The sequence below is a fragment of the Sus scrofa genome, chromosome 1 (assembly GCF_000003025.6).
Source record: "Sus scrofa isolate TJ Tabasco breed Duroc chromosome 1, Sscrofa11.1, whole genome shotgun sequence".
Classification (NCBI taxonomy): Eukaryota; Metazoa; Chordata; class Mammalia; order Artiodactyla; family Suidae; genus Sus; species Sus scrofa.
Window position 1 is genome coordinate 106035779 of NC_010443.5, and position 15868 is coordinate 106051646.

Genomic DNA, 15868 nt, shown 5'->3' on the forward strand with positions numbered 1-15868 from the left:
TCCTCCCAGCATGGGAATCCGAGGCGAGAACAGAACCTAGACAAGCCTTCCCTTAACCAAAATGGCGGCCATGCACTCCCTGCCCACTATCTGACGTAGTCACCGCCCTTTGGTTTCCGTGGTAACGCAGCCCATGCTCTCCGCGCTGGCCTCTGCCGGGCGTGTATGGAAATAAGGAGCATTTCCCTCCCCCTCATTTTTGCGACAGTTGCGGGGAAAGTCACGGCAGTTGGCTGGAGTCAGCTGATTTACTGCAGCGGCGGCGGCGGCGGTGGCAACGGCATCTTGCATCCTCTGTGGAGAGACAGAGGTTGGGCTGGGGTTGCGATCCAAAGTTTTCCCACCCGGATTTGCCCACCCCACCTGTTCCCTGGATTCGTCCTCGTCCTGTCCTTTTGTAGGAGCGCCGCGGTGGTGGGACTGGGACAGGAAACATCACGGCATGAAATGAAGCTGTGACAGGTAAGGTGGCTTTCGAGCTTCCCCAGCGGGAAGCCCAGGGCGGCATGTGCCCCCAACGTGGAGGTCAGGGGCCGAGGGTCAAGGGTCACAGTAACGCTTCAGCCGGGGGCAGTGCCCGCTGTCAGAGCACTGCTCTTGGAAGGTCTATTTTCTGCGGATCCTGCAGGTTCAGGCCCACAGCTAGGAGCCTGTGCCTGGAGCATGGGTCCTGTCAGGGGTTTTGGGACTCCTTGGTCTACTGAATGACATTTGCTACTGTGACACTAGCTTTGGTCTTGAGATGGGACCGCCTTGCCCTCAGTGGCAGTCTAAACAGGGTGAGTTGCTTAATGTTTTTAGGTGAGTGGTTCTTGGCAGTGCTTTTGGGAAACGTGCTTGCTATGGGGATGCATGTAGTCTCTCCTGGTGCTCTGCAGTTTGCCCTTGCCTAAGGTCCTGAGGCATCTGTTAGTACACCTGATCGTTTGCATCCCTTTCCCCTAAGACTTGGTCTAAGAGAATACCTGCTACTGCTTCTCATTTACTAGTGCGTCCCAAGCTTTTTGAGGCTATATGTTTGGATTCAGAACTACCCTGCCTTGGATTCAAAAATTGCGTTTTATGTTTTGACTCATTTGCTATGCCAGTTTCTCAGGTCCTAGTCAAAATTTACTGCTTCCTGTAGTTTGAAACCGTGGCAGCTACAGTTGCATTTCAGGCAGCACTGGAATTGGTTTTCTTTCTTTCTTTTTTTGTCTTTTTAGGGCCGCACCTGAGATATATGGAGGTTCCTACGTTAGAGGTCAAATGGGATCTGTAGCTGACGGCCTACGCCACAGCCACAGCAAAGCGGGATCCGAGCCTCCTCTGGGACCTGCACCACAGATTACTGCAATGCCAGATCTTTAACCCTCTGAGCAAGGCCAGGGATTGAACCTACGTCCTCATGGTTACCAGTCAGAGTCTTTTTCCCTGAGCCACGACGGGAACTCCAGCATTGGAATTGTTGATGCTACTGGTTTTAGGGTTCAATGAGAGCCACTGCCTGCTTTGACAGCATTTGGCATGAGCCACAAAAGGAAAGCTGTGATTCTTTCAGATGTTTATTGCTTAGGGCTATATGGACAAGACGTTAAGAATCATCTGTTGTATGAGATAAATTGATTACGCTTTTGAAATTTTGTTGCACACAGAAACTTGTGTTATAAGTAACTCGTTAGAAGCACCTCGTGACATTATGGAGATGGAGAAAAGCCAAAAGTGAAAATAGTGTGTTGAAATGCCTTTACTATTACGAAGAATCAAAGATTACTTTGATTTCATCCAAAATAATAGATCTTATTTATTTCAAATTGGGCAAACAGAGCAGTATAAAAAGCTAGTAAATGCCTTGTTAATTTTCAGTTAGAGATTATGGTGAGAAATTCATTTATGTAAGTGTCTGTTTTTATTTTAAATGCTCCCAGAGCCCTTCTTAGCAGAAAAACTAGAGCATACACTTTATTTTTTCTTATTGCCACCTGTACCTAAATTTTAAAAGATCTTAGGTAAATCAAAGGCACTGGGCTTTGCCTTGTTTGAGTATCACTATGGTAACTTAAATTTTGGTGTAGTGAGGTTTTTTTTTTTTTTTTTTTTTTTTTGATGGAAGGGAATGCCAGCCTTTGTTTTCACTTGGGTTCAAGTTTAGAGCCATCTCAGACAGTATAGCAAATAGGGAAAAAACACAGATCTTGGGACCAAAGTTTATTCCAACAGAAGAATATTAACTATGTGGTGATTGGCAACTGTGACCTGCAGTATCTTCAGTAAAGTGGGGAGAGCATCACCCTTGCTTCTAGCGACTGTTATAATTGCCTTTGTCCTGGTCACTGGCCCAGACACTCCACCTCACAGGCAGGTCAGCTGAGAGAATGTGAGCTCTGCAGGTCTCAGTTCTTCTAGTGAGGGTGGGACTCAGTGAGTTATTGAACCTCTGATGTAGCCCCTAACTCCAGACATTTACCAAAGGCAGGAAATAGGAACTTGAACTGGTTCCTTTTTATTTGACCATAAGTTCTGTTTTGAAGCAAAGGAAGTGGGGTAGTTTATCAGGCTTATCTATGTTAACAGTCTTAACATTTCGAACTCTAAAAGTAGTGAGCTGATTTTGTGCCTTTCTCATCAGAAGGTAGGATGACATGGTGTCCTCTATGTTAGGTGAGTCCTTAGAGTTTGTTTTGGACCGCAGGTGCAAAACCTTGAGTTAATCCTTCCCAATTCAGTGATTGTCACTGGGCTTTTCCACATCTGTCTCCTGTTTTTTCCACTCACTGACTTTTTTTTTTTTTCTTTCTTTTTCAGCCACCCTGTGGCATATGGAGTTCCAAGGCCAGGGATCTGATACAAGCTGTAGTTTCGACCTAAGCTGCAGCTGTGGCAATACCAGATCCTTAACCAAGTGTGCCAGGCTGGGGATCGAACCTGTGTCCCAGTGCTTCTAAGACACCACCGATCTTGTTATGACACAGTGGGAACTCCTCATTGTCTTTTATTTCCAATTACCACGCAATTCCTTGCCCATCAACCCATAGGCAACCATTCCAACAGGTATAATGTATATCCTCCATTGGAATGTTTTTGTTTGTTTGTTTGTTTGTTTGTTTTTCTTTTTTGGCCTTACCTGCGACCTGTGGAAGTTTCCAGACCAGGGATTAAATCTGAGCGCTGCAGTTGTGGTAATGTTGGATTCTTATGCAACTTTTCTGGTCCAGGGATCCAACTGTGCCTCCTCGGTGGCCCTACTGTGCTGAAGTTGGATTCTTTTTTTTTTGGCTATTGGATTCTTAACGCACTGCGCCACTGGGGGATGTCCAGTTTGTGTTATTAAATGTTGTGTTTTGGGTGCCCACCTTTTAAATTTATAGATGTGATATCATGCATGATCTCATTTTTTTTCTCTCCTATGTTTTAAGGATCTGTTTGTGTCACTGTCCATTGCTCCTAGCTGCTGCACAATATTTCAAAATCTGTATTTTAAAAAAAATTTTATTTATTTGTATATCTATGTATGTATTTTGCTTTTTTAGGGCCACACCTGAGGCATATGGCGTTTCCCAGGCTAGGGGTCTAATCGGAGCTACAGTTGCCAGCCTATGCTACAACCAGAGCAATGCAGGATCCAAGCCACGTCTGCAACCTACACGACAGCCAGATTCTTAACCCACCGAGTGAGGCCAGGGATCAAACCCACATCCTCATGGTTCCTAGTCGGATTCATTTCCGCTGCTCCACGATGGGAACTCCCTCCAAATCAGTATTTATCAGAGTTTATATGTTTGCTCTCCTATCTGTGGATACCCATATTACCTTCATCTTCCTACCACTTTAGATAATACTATGATAAACACACTTTTTAGACCTCTGTGATGTTTTCCTCCCCCTTCCTTCCATCCATCCTTTCTTTCTTTCTTTCTTTCGCCACCATGTGTGGTGGCTTGATGTGGGATCTCAGTTCCTAGACCAGGGATTGAACCCAGACAGCAGTGTTGCAAGTACCAAATCCTAACCATTATACCAACAGGGAACTCGTTGTATTTTCTTTGAAATATTTAACCAGCAGTGTGATTTCTGGATCATAGGGTATTCATATATTTTATTGAAGGACTGCAAGATTGTGTTCCAGAATAAGTTGCAGTGGTCTCTATTCCTTCAGGGTTCAAGAGAGTTTTAGTATCCTTGTATCCTCCCCAGTGCTTACTGTTATTCAGTGCCTTGCTTTTTCCAGACTAGTGGGTACAAAGTGAAATCTCATTTTATTTATTTATTTTTTTGTCTTTTTGCCTTTTCTAGGGCTGCTCCCACAACATATGGAGATTCCCAGACTAGGGGTCTAATTGGAGCTGATGCCAGAGCCACAGCAACGTGGGATCTGAGCTGTGTCTGCAACCTACACCACAGCTCACGGCAACGCTAGATCCCTGACCCACTGAGCAAGGCCAGGGATCGAACCCACAACCTCATGGTTCCTAGTAGGATTCGTTAACCACTGCGCCACAACGGGAACTCCGAAATGTCATTTTATTTTATTTTATTTTATTTTTTTATTTTTTTATTTTTTGGCTTTTTGCTATTTCTTTGGGCCGCTCCCGCGGCATATGGAGGTTCCCAGGCTAGGGGTTGAATCGGAGCCGTAGCCGCCAGCCTACGCCAGAGCCACAGCAAAGCGGGATCCGAGCCGCGTCTGCAACCTACACCACAGCTCACGGCAACGCCGGATCGTTAACCCACTGAGCAAGGGCAGGGACCGAACCCGCACCCTCATGGTTCCTAGTCGGATTCGTTAACCACTGCGCCACGACGGGAACTCCCGAAATGTCATTTTAAATTACATTTTGGAGTTCCCATTGTGGCTCAGTGGTGCAAACCAGACTAGGATGTGGGTTTGATTCCTGTCCCCACCCAGTGGGTTAAGGATCCGGCATTGCCACAAGCTACAGCATAGGTTGCAGGTGCTGCTTGGATCCAGTGTTGGCTGTGGCTGTGGTGTCGGCTTCAGCTGTACCTCCGAGTAGACCCCTAGCCTAGGAACTTCCATATGCCATGAGTGCAGCCCTAAAAAGACAAAAAAAAAAAAAAAAAAAAAAAAAAAAAAAAAAAATTACATTTCTGTATTACTAATGACTTTAAGCCTTTCTTCATGGGCATTTTATCTTTTTGGGTTTTCTCATTTATAAAATTGTTCACTTCTTTACTCATTTTTATTTTGAGGTTTCACTCCTTTTTTTATTGATCTGCGGAAGTTGCTTTTATTTTCTAGATACCTGTCCTTTAAATCCTTTCCTATTCTGTCATTTGTCTGTAACATTTTTTTCTGATGTCCTTTATTGAACAGACATCTTCAATTGATATAATCAGATTAATTATTTTCTTACTTGTGGTTTGTGTTTTTAAGGTTTTGTTTAAGAAGTCTTTCTCCAATTCTGTGTCACAAAGTTCCTCTCCTATTTTAAGTACTGTTAACTTTATAGTTTTCCTCTATACTTGTAGGTCTTGCATACATCCAGAGTGTCTTTTTACATGTCACAAGGTGCAGATCCAGTTTATTTTCCATACCATGTGCCAGTTTTCCTAGTGTCATTCTCTCTTAGATAAATGGTACCACACTTATTGTATATTAACCTCTCCTATAAGCTCTGAGCACTATATTCTGTTCCTTTGGCTTATTTGTTTGCTCATGCTCTAATTCTGTGCTCTTTTAGTACTATCTATGGCTTTGTATTATTATTATTTTCCTGCATGAGTAAATCTTCTCATTTATTTTGTCTTAGCTTTATTTGAAAATAATTACAGATTAAAGAAGTTGCATAAGTAGTACAGAGAGGTCCACATTTCCCCCCTGCCCCCAATTACATTTGATATACTTTACCCAATTTCCCTCAATGATTATGTTTTATACAACTATAGTACAATAGCACAACTTAAAAATTGACATTGGTATAATGCCTGTGTATAGTTCTATGCCATTTTATCACCTCCGAAGATAGATACTTGTAACCATCACTGCCATCAAGATACGGAGCTAGTCCATCACCAGAAAGACCTCCTTGGTGCCACCCCTTCCTATCTCCCTTCCCCCTACTATCCCTAATCAATCTTCCGTCAATAATTATATCATTACGAGAGTGCTATATCAATGGAATTATACAACATTTAACTTTTTGAGACTGAGATTCATCTAGATTGTTGGATGAGACAATTTTTGAGATTCATCCAAATTGTTATGTAATTTGGGTATTATTCCATGATGTATATGTACCACAGTTTGTTTAAACATTTTGCACATTGGGACTGTTTCCAGTTTTTTGCTATTACAAATCCTGCTGCTATGGACACTCCTGTACATTTTTTTGGTGTGGATATAATTTTTCACTGTTTCTGGGATAAATGCCTAGGAATGTGATTGCTGGGTGGTATGATAAGCGTATGTTTAGTTTTTGAAGAAATTGCCAAATGGTTTTCCAGAGTGGCTGCACCATTTTACAGTCCCACCAGCAGTGTATGAGAGATTGAGCTTCTTTACATCCTCACCAGCATTTGGTATTGTTACTATAATTCATTGTGGTCCTAATTTATATTTCCCAATTGGCTAGTGATATTAAATATCTAGTAAGGCAACTTCATTCTTTTTCCATTTTCAAAGTTGGCTTAGCTATTTGTGGATTTTTTATTCCTCTGTATATTTTACAGCTAAGAGTTTCTAAAACAACACAACTAGAATTTTGAATGAGTATGCATTGAATTTATAGATTTACTTTGGGGGAGAATTGACATCTTTATAATGTTAGATTATCTTTTTTTTTTTTGGCTGCTGCATGCAGAGGCTTGATATGGGATCTCAGTTGCCATACCAGGGTTTGACCCCAGCCTGCGGTGGTGAAAGGGCTGAGTTCCAACCATTAGACCACCAGGGAACTACTGATATTTGATTATCTTGTCCAAGAGCATGGAATGGTCTTCCATTTATGACTGAACAGAAAGAAATTTTTTGTAGTTTTAAAAAATATTGTGAATAAATAGTAATTTAAAGTAGATTATTACTGATAGAAGAAAATGCTACTGATGTTCATATCTTGATAATCTACCTTTTGTGTGTGTGTGTGTGTGTGTGTGTGTGCATGTGTGCATGTGCCCTCACATGCTGTACTAGACAGGGATTAAAATCCATGATGTGGAGTTCCTTTCATGGTGCAGTGGTTAGCAAATCCGACTAGGAACCATGAGGTTGTGGGTTCGATCCCTGGCCTCGCTCAGTGGGTTAAGGATCTGGTGTTGCTGGGAGCTATGATGTAGGTCGCAGATGCGGCTCGGATCCAGCGTTGCTGTGGCTCTGGTGTAGGCCGGCAGCAACAGCTCTGATTAGACCCCTAGCCTGGGAACCTCCATGTGCTGCAGGTGCGGCCCTAGAAAAGATTAAAAAAAAAAAAAATCCATAATGTAAATCTCAAAATAATTTGGGTACTTGAAGAGTTAGGCCTGGAACTATGTAGTGCCTTTATTCCTGGTTTATTTGTTACATTTCTCTGTGATACTGTTTTATTTCTTGGGAGAGATGAAGTTAATGATTGGAGAGCATGGGATTAGTGAGGTAATAATATGTATGCCAGTGACCACTGGCAGAACCAACTGAGAGCTTATGTTATGGCTCATTGAGATCCTGTCATCAATAAGAGGACACCTTACATTCCTACTGAGAGATACTGATTGTGATGTTAGAATTTGAACTCTGTATATGTGGTTCATTTGCCTTGATCTATATCTGACACTTAAAGACACTTTGCTGATAAGAACACAAAAGGTATTGTTGACTGCATGACTGCATTCACAAAGTCCATGTCCAAGTGGACTTTTTATTTCTTTCTATTAAATAACATATATACTATATTGGTAAAATATTAAATATTTTACTTTTAAATATTTATTTGTTTGTTTATTTATTGTCTTTTTGCCTTTTCTAGCATATGGCATATGGAGCTTCCCAGGCTAGAGGTGTAATCAGAGCTATAGCCACTGGCCTACGCCAGAGCCACAGCAACGCGGGATCCGAGCCGTGTCTGCGAACTACACCACAGCTCACGGCAACGCCGGGTCTTTAACCCATTGAGCAAGGCCGGGGATTGAACCCGCAACCTCATGGTTCCTAGTTGGATTCATTAACCACTGTGTCACGATGGGAACTCCTATTTATTTATTTTTTTATGTCAGTACCCACAGCATATGGAAGTTCCTGGGCCAGAAATTGAATCTGAGCCATGGCTATGAATTACAACATAGCTATAGCAGTGCCAGAGCCTTTAACCCACTGCACTGGGGGGTATCAAACCCAAACCTCTGTGGCAGTCCGAGTCGCTGCAGTTCGATTCTTAACCCAGTGTGCCATGGTGGAAACTCCAAACATTTTAAGTAAAGTTAGGCATCTTTTCCAAAATGTGTTGGTGATGTTTAATGAAAACCTAGGTTTTTTGGACTGATGCTTGCTTATGTTAGTAGTAGTCGTCATAAAATGATGAAACAATAAAATGTTAGGGCGTTGGTCAATTCAGGGCAGAGAACATTTCTGAAGTGCTTAGAATTATTCTATAGGCTCTTTTATTTTATTAAAAAAAATTTTTTTTTTTTGCTTTTTGGGGCCGCACTAGCAGCATGTGGAGGTTCCCAGGCTAGGGGTCGAATTGGCCTGCTGGCCTATGCCACAGCCACAGCAACGCCAGATCCGAGCCGCGTCTGCAACCTATCTATAGGCTCTTTTAGAATGGAAGACTGGCAAGACCTGACTTTTTAACGGCTGTTTCCTATTCAGCTTAGCAATTGCAATTTTCCACCCTTTAAGCTCACTGAAGACATTTTACTAGTGTTTTGCACATACATATTTCTCTCTGAATGTTGGTAGTTAATATATGTCAGTGATTACAGATCAATAGAATGTGCCAGTTACCTTCTATTCTCACTTTCAGGTTTTTTATTTGGCTGTTTTCCTTAAGGGCTCTTTTTTTTTTCTAAACATTTCAAATACAAATAAACAATAAAAACTACCATTAACGGGAGTGAAAAGTTCATAGTAATAAAAGATTAGCTTACTTTGTTTAAGAAATACTTTTGTGATTTATTAATAGGCAGTGCGAGTGTGGTAGCGATTACTTAAAGTAAACCATGTTAGCTAATTTGCTACATAGGTCCTAAGACATGTCTTGTTTATGTGTCACAGAGAATAAAAGAGGCTAGAATATAGGTGCAACCTGCAGCTGGGGAAAGACAGTTAGTATGTTAATAGGGATTTAATTAATGAGACATATTAATTGGCATTATTATAGAATACTTCATTGGTAAGCAACTCTAAAGTCCAGAGCATGTAAAATCAAGATGTATTTTAATTTGTTGATGGGCCCAATTTTTTAAAGCCAAGCAAATGTACTTCATGCATTATTTTGTTCATTTATTCAATAAATATTTGGGGAGTTCCTGTCAAGTGGTGCAGCAGAAACGAATCCAACTAGGAACCATGAAGTTGTGGGTTCGATCCCTGGCCTTGCTCAATGGGTTAAGGAGGCAGTGTTGCCATGAGCTGTGGTGTAGGTCACAGATGTGGCTTGGATCTGATGTTGCTCTTGTGGCTGTGGTGTAGGCCAGCAGCTGTAGCTCCAATTGGACCCTTAGCCTGGGAACCTCCATAAGCTGTGGGTGTGGCTCTAAAGAGCAAAAAAAAAAAAAAAAAAAAAAAAAGGAAGAAACGAAAAAATATTTGGGTACCTCCTTGTGGTAGAATTGTAGGCTCTGGAGATGCAGTATGGAACAAAGCAAACATAAATCATGTTCATGGAGCTTGTGTTATAGTGGCAGAGACAGAAGAGAAATAAATAAGTAAAACATTTGATATGTTAAATGATTGTAAGTGCTGTGGAGAAATATAATGAAATACAATTGGGGTGGTGGATTTTGTAATTTATGATGGTCAAGAAAGGCCTCATCTAGAAGATTACATGACAGCAGAGACCTAAAATTGGTGAATGAGCTCTGAAGATGGAGTTGCCATTAACTGACATGGGGAGGACTTGGGAGGGCCAGGTTGGGAGAAGAAGATGGAAGACACTTTTGAACATGTCGTGTTTGAGAAGCTTCTTAGCTCTCCAGATGGAAATGTGGAGTAGGAAGCTGCATATGTGAGTTTGGAGTCAGAAGAGAGCCCCCAGCTATAAATTGGGGAGTTGTCAATGTATAGTTGGTATTTAAAACTGTGAGGCATGGTGAAGTCATGGAGGGAGGGAGGGAGGATTGTCAGAGAAGGGAAGTCCAAGGACTAAGCTCTGGGAATGCCAATATTTAAAGGTCAAATATGGGGAAAGATGGAGACTAAAGCCATGGAGACTAAAGGTAATAGGAAAGTGTGAAGACCTGGGGCCAAGATAAGAAGTCTTTCTGGGGAGAGGGAGTGTGGACTACGCCATATGCTGCTGGGGGGGTGGGTCAAGAAAGATGAGGATTGGAGTTCTGCTGTGGCACAGTGGGTTAAGAATCAAACTGCAGCAACTCTGATTGCTGCGGAGGTGAGGATTCAATCCCTGCCTTGGTGCAGTGGGATTAAAGAATCTGGCAGTGCTGCAGCTTGGCATAGGTTGCAGATTCAGTCCCTGGCCTGGGAACTTCCATATGCATTGGGTGCAGCAATTAAAAAAAAAAAAAAGATGAGGGTTATGACTTGACATTGGAGTCAGCAATTGGGAAGTTTTGGGGACCTTGTCAAAACCTTTTTTTGATAGGCGGAACACTTTTCTATAATCTGTTTATAAAGAGGAGGGTGATGTTACAAATGAAGACATTCTGATTTGGAAAGATACATATTTCCTCAAGTTTTTTTTTTTTTTTTTTTTTTTTTGTCTTTTTGCCTTTTCTAGGGCCGCACTGTGCTACATTTTAACGCTTATAGGTATTTTTTTAAAAAAATCTAGTGTCACGATGTATTTTTTCTTCTTTGGTCTTTTTTTTTTTGTCTTTTAAGGCCACACCTGTGGCATATGGAGGTTCCCAGGCTAGGGGTCTAATTGGAGCTGTCGCCACCAGCCTATGCCAGAGCCACAGCAATGCGGAATCCAAGCTGCGTCTGCAACCCACACCACAGCTCATGGCAACGCCAGATTCTTAACCCACTGAGGAAGGCCAGGGATTGAACCCGCAACCTCATGGTTCCTAGCCGGATTTGCTAACCACTGAGCCACGACAGAAACTCCTTTCCTCAAGTTTAACAGTTAGTAATTGGGGGATCTGGGGCCTGCCTTAGTCAGTGTGACTCTCAACCCTTCACTCAGCACTGACCCCCAGTGTATTGTGACAATTCATCTTCTAGTTTGTTTCTTCTTCTTGGTATTTAAACTTATGAATGATGAGAAACTTCTGTACTCAGTTTAGAGATTTGATGGCAGTGTGAGGGAAAGAAGTAGGAGTGATTAGAGATGGTTGGGGGGGGGGTGAAGTTTGTTCTCCCAAATGGGATCTGTTTTCCCTAAAATACAGGGGCTTGGTGGGCATAGTTTGCATTTAGCTTATGAATCAGTAATTCTTGAAACTGAGGCAGGTTGGTGATGGGTAGAGTAGAAGTAGAAGCATTTAGTCATCTTAATGGCAGCTGCAGAAATTTAAAACATGATTTATCTACCTCGACATCTATGAATCATTTTTAAAATTGTGATTTATTTTTGACCAGATAGTTCTGCAGTTCTTTAAAACCCTGACTCATATGCACTTGGGGCTGTTTTAGCAACAAGAAATAAGTGTAGACTTTGCTGCCATCTGCTCTTTCCACATGTCATTTTGAAACAGAAGACTGGGAACTTCCTTCAACAGAGCAGTCCTGGAGTGTCATGTTCATGGACTGTAGATTTCTTACCACTCAAATGAGAGAGCATAATCTTGTCAACCTAGTGACAAGCTTAGTGTTCAGAAGGTTGTATCCCTCATGACTCTTTAATTCCAGAAACCCTGGGGGACTAGCTCAGTAATTTCTTCAGTGCATTTTATGACCTAGCTATCTCATTGCATTATAATAAATAGTCTTCATTATCTGATTCCGTTTTTTTTCAGATCTTCAGTAAATTGATAGCAAAAGCAGAAGCACAAAGGAAATTTGTAGTCTTAATAACCATTTCCTTCATCACTTCATTACTGTGAATTTGACTTGAACACACACACTCTTTTGACAAAAGATGTAGGAATGTTCTGAGAATTCGAATTAACCTTTAAAGACTTCTTTTATTGCAACCGGTTAGTACGTTTAGCTGTTTGATATGTAGTCCCTGCTTTTCATATTCCCCATTGGTAAGTGGTAGTTGAGGCCTGCCTGCTTTTGTCCACGTGTGCTCATTCTCATGGGAGAGAATTTGAGTTTGTTTTTGTCTGCAAGTCTCAGAGGGCCTGTGGGGGTGCAGGAAACAAACTGAGCCAGTATTGACTCTTCTGTGAAAACGCCTGTGTTCCTGGGATAGCAATACATTTTGCTTTTGCATTTGAGCATTAGAAAAGCAGTGTAGAGAAATCAACATTGATCTGATGCTAGATTTACCATATATAATCTTGACTTTTATAGATTTTAGAAATCACATGGGAGACCACTATCCCATGAGATTTTGCAGAACAGGATGATCTCATCAGAGTCTCTCTCCATAGGTTATTCATAGTTTCCAAGGGGCAAAAATAGTTAAAGTGGAGGTATCTGGTAGTCACAGTGGTCATGGGTGATGTCCCTGATAGTAGGACCATATGATTTTTTGTTGCTGTTGTTGTTATTTTTTTTTTCTTTTTTTTGGCCGCCCCAGGGAATACGGAGTTCCTGGGCCAGGGATCAGATCTGAGCGGCAGCTGTGACCTTGGATCCTTCACCCACTGTGCCAGGCCTGGGATCAAACCTGCATCCCAGTGCTCCCAAGATGCCACTGATTCCATTATGCCACAGTGCGAACTCCAGGACCACATAATGTTACGAGCCTCCTAGGGGATGGAGTGGGAAGCGTACCTATAAAGTATACTTGGGTCACTGAGGGGGTACCTATTCCATCCCTGTGGGTTAAGGATCCTGCAGCTCAGGTTCGATCCCTGGCCTGGGAACTTCCATATGAGGCCATTAAAAAAAAAAGTTTCACTTGAGCCTGCTGATACCTTTAGATCCAACTTCCAATTTATAAAAAAAGCAGGAGATCGATGATCAAGGTAAACGACATCATAAATAAAATCAGACAAATCTAAAATGTGAAACATTCTATAAGCAGTTGGTTTTGTTCTTAAAGTTAGTATGAAGAGTTAATATAAAAAATGAAGTAGGACTGTTTTAGAACTAAAAAGTAAAGAGAAATAACAACCAAATGCACTGAGTAAACCTTGAGTATTTAATTTACTGGGTTATTTATTTATTTATGTCTTTTTGGGGCTGTACCCACAGTATATGGGAGTTCCCAGGCTAGGAGTCAAACGGAGCTCTAGCTGCGGGCGTACACCACAGCCACAGCAAAGCGGGATCAGAGCCACTTCTATGACCTACACCACAGCTCATGGCAACACTGGATCCTTAACCCAGGGGTTGAATCTGTGTCCTCATGGATACTAGTCAGATTAGTTGCCACTGGGCCACAACGGGAACTCCTTTATTTACTGATTTAACAAAAAGTTATGAAAGACAATTTTTAGACAAGTAATTTGTCTATGGACTGGATTGTAGATTCTATTAGAGAATGGTGATTTTGATAACGGTGTTGTGTTTATGAAGGAGAATGCTCTTATTTTTAAGTTCTGTATTTTAAAGTGTTTGTGGGTGAATTTCATGATATGTGTACATTATTTTCAGATGGCTTAGTGAAAAAAATGTATATGTGTGTAGCATGTGTACCTGTATTTTTTTTTTTTTTTTTTTTTGTCTTTTTGCCTTTTCTGGGGTTGCTCCAGCTGCATATGGAGGTTCCCAGGCTAGGGGTCTAATCGGAGCTATAGCCACTGGCCTACACCACAGCCACAGCAACACCAGATCTGAGCTGCATCTGTGACCTACACCACAGCTCATGGCAATGCTGGATCCTTAACCCACTGAGTGAGGCCAGGGACCAAACCCGTAACCTCATGGTTCCTAGTCAGATTTGTTAACCACTGCGCCACAACAGGAACTCCTGTACCCGTATTAACAAGGGAAATTTTACAAAGTATTGAGTGATCTTTATATTATTTTTGAACTTTTTGAATATTTAAAATTTTGTAATAAAAAGTTGGGGAGAATCGCAAGAGGGAAAAGTAAATTTCATCTTAAGTCTTTATTAAAGGAACAAATTTTAAAAATATTCCAAATCTAATGAAAAATAGGGATGGGAGTTCCCGTCGCGGCGCAGTGGTTAACGAACCGACTAGGAACCATGAGGTTGCAGGTTCGATCCCTGCCCTTGCTCAGTGGGTTAACGATCCGGCGTTGCAGTGAGCCGTGGTGTAGGTTGCAGACGCGGCTCGGATCCAGTGTTGCTGTGGCTCTGGCGTAGGCCGGAGGCTACAGCTCCAATTCGACCCCTGGCCTGGGAACCTCCATATGCTGAGGGAGCGGCCCAAGAAATAGCAAAAAAAAGACGAAAAAAAAAAAAAAAAAAAAAAAAAGGGGGATGAAAGATTCTATCTTGTTCCTTAATTTTTTTTTTTTTTTAAGGGCTATTTCTAGGCCTCCCTATATCTAGGCAGAAGAAAGCTGAAAAAATGGGAAGAACATAATTGGGGAAGTACACTGTGCCAGAAACCAAAGAGAGAGGGTTGAGGATTAGCAAATGATCAGTCAAGTCAAACTCATAGCTGTATAAAATGGACTATAATGTAAGGACTGGATAAGATGGGTGGTAGGTATCAACAGTCTATTTATGTTAAAAAACTCCCCTCACTTCTCTCTCTCTCTCTCTTTTTTTTTTTTTTTTCTGTCTTTTTGCCATTTCTAGGGCTGCTCCCGTGGCATATGGGGAGGTTCCCAGGCTAGGGGTCTAATCGGAGCTGTAGCCGCCGGCCTACACCACGGCCACAGCAACGCGGAATCGGAGCCTTGTCTGCAACCTACATCACATCTCACGGCGAAACGCCGGATCCTTAACCCCTGAGCAAGGCTGGGGATCGAACCCAAAACCTCGTGGTTCCTAGTCAGATTCGTTAACCACTGAGCCTTGACAGGAACTCACTTCTCTTCTAAGGCATTGTTTCTCTGCAGTATCAAAGAGGTCTTTGGGGAGTATCATATTAGAGAAATTGTTGATTTCTGCCTGTAGAGGGAGCTCTTGAGTATACTTAGATTAGGTCTATTTGAAGATAGAATCTAGATTACGTGAGGCCTTGTGTAGTAAGGAAGTGGAAACACTGAATTAAAACCACAGGTTTCAAAATGTTGATTGTAATTAGAATGAGAGAGAGAGAAGGAGAGGAGTTGCCGTCGTGGCCCAGTGGAAATAAATCTGACTAGTATCCATGAGAATGCGGGTTCATTCTCTGGCTTCATTCAGTGGGTTAAGGATCTGGCGTTACTATGAGTGGAAACTCACCTATAAGACCACCTCCTGAAATAAAACATCCTCATGATCATCCTGTCCCAAGTCATCATGAGGACATGTGATTGCTCAGACAACATGTGTTCCTATGTAAATAACTCAGAAAAAATGAAACCCAATCACATGTTATCCAAAAAATTGTAGGTTGACTTAGAAAGGTAAAGCCTGAATCTGTTTAGAAACTATTTGATTTATTTAATTGGTTAAATCTTGGGTCCTGAGAATCTCTGTTCCAGGGACCTTTTCTATTGCTGGCTATTATTTTCCTTATAGCTATCATTTTACTTCTCCAATGCACTGTATTCTCTCAAGGATTTTATATGCCTTTTGGCAGCCACTCATGAACCAAA

At 41.8% G+C, this 15868-nt stretch overlaps 1 protein-coding gene across 9 annotated transcripts in view; it reads left to right on the top strand.

The window, feature by feature from the left end:
• WDR7 (WD repeat domain 7) overlaps positions 234–15868 on the top strand; it is a 375679-nt gene continuing 360044 nt past the window's right edge. For 7 of the 9 annotated variants that reach the window (XM_021093595.1, XM_021093608.1, XM_021093602.1 and 4 more), the window contains exon 1: positions 234–462. The gene's annotated coding sequence lies outside the window, so the exon portion shown is untranslated. Of the gene's footprint in view, positions 463–551; positions 780–15868 lie in introns of those variants that run through there. The other 2 variants (XM_021093597.1, XM_021093600.1) reach the window with 1 other exon arrangement.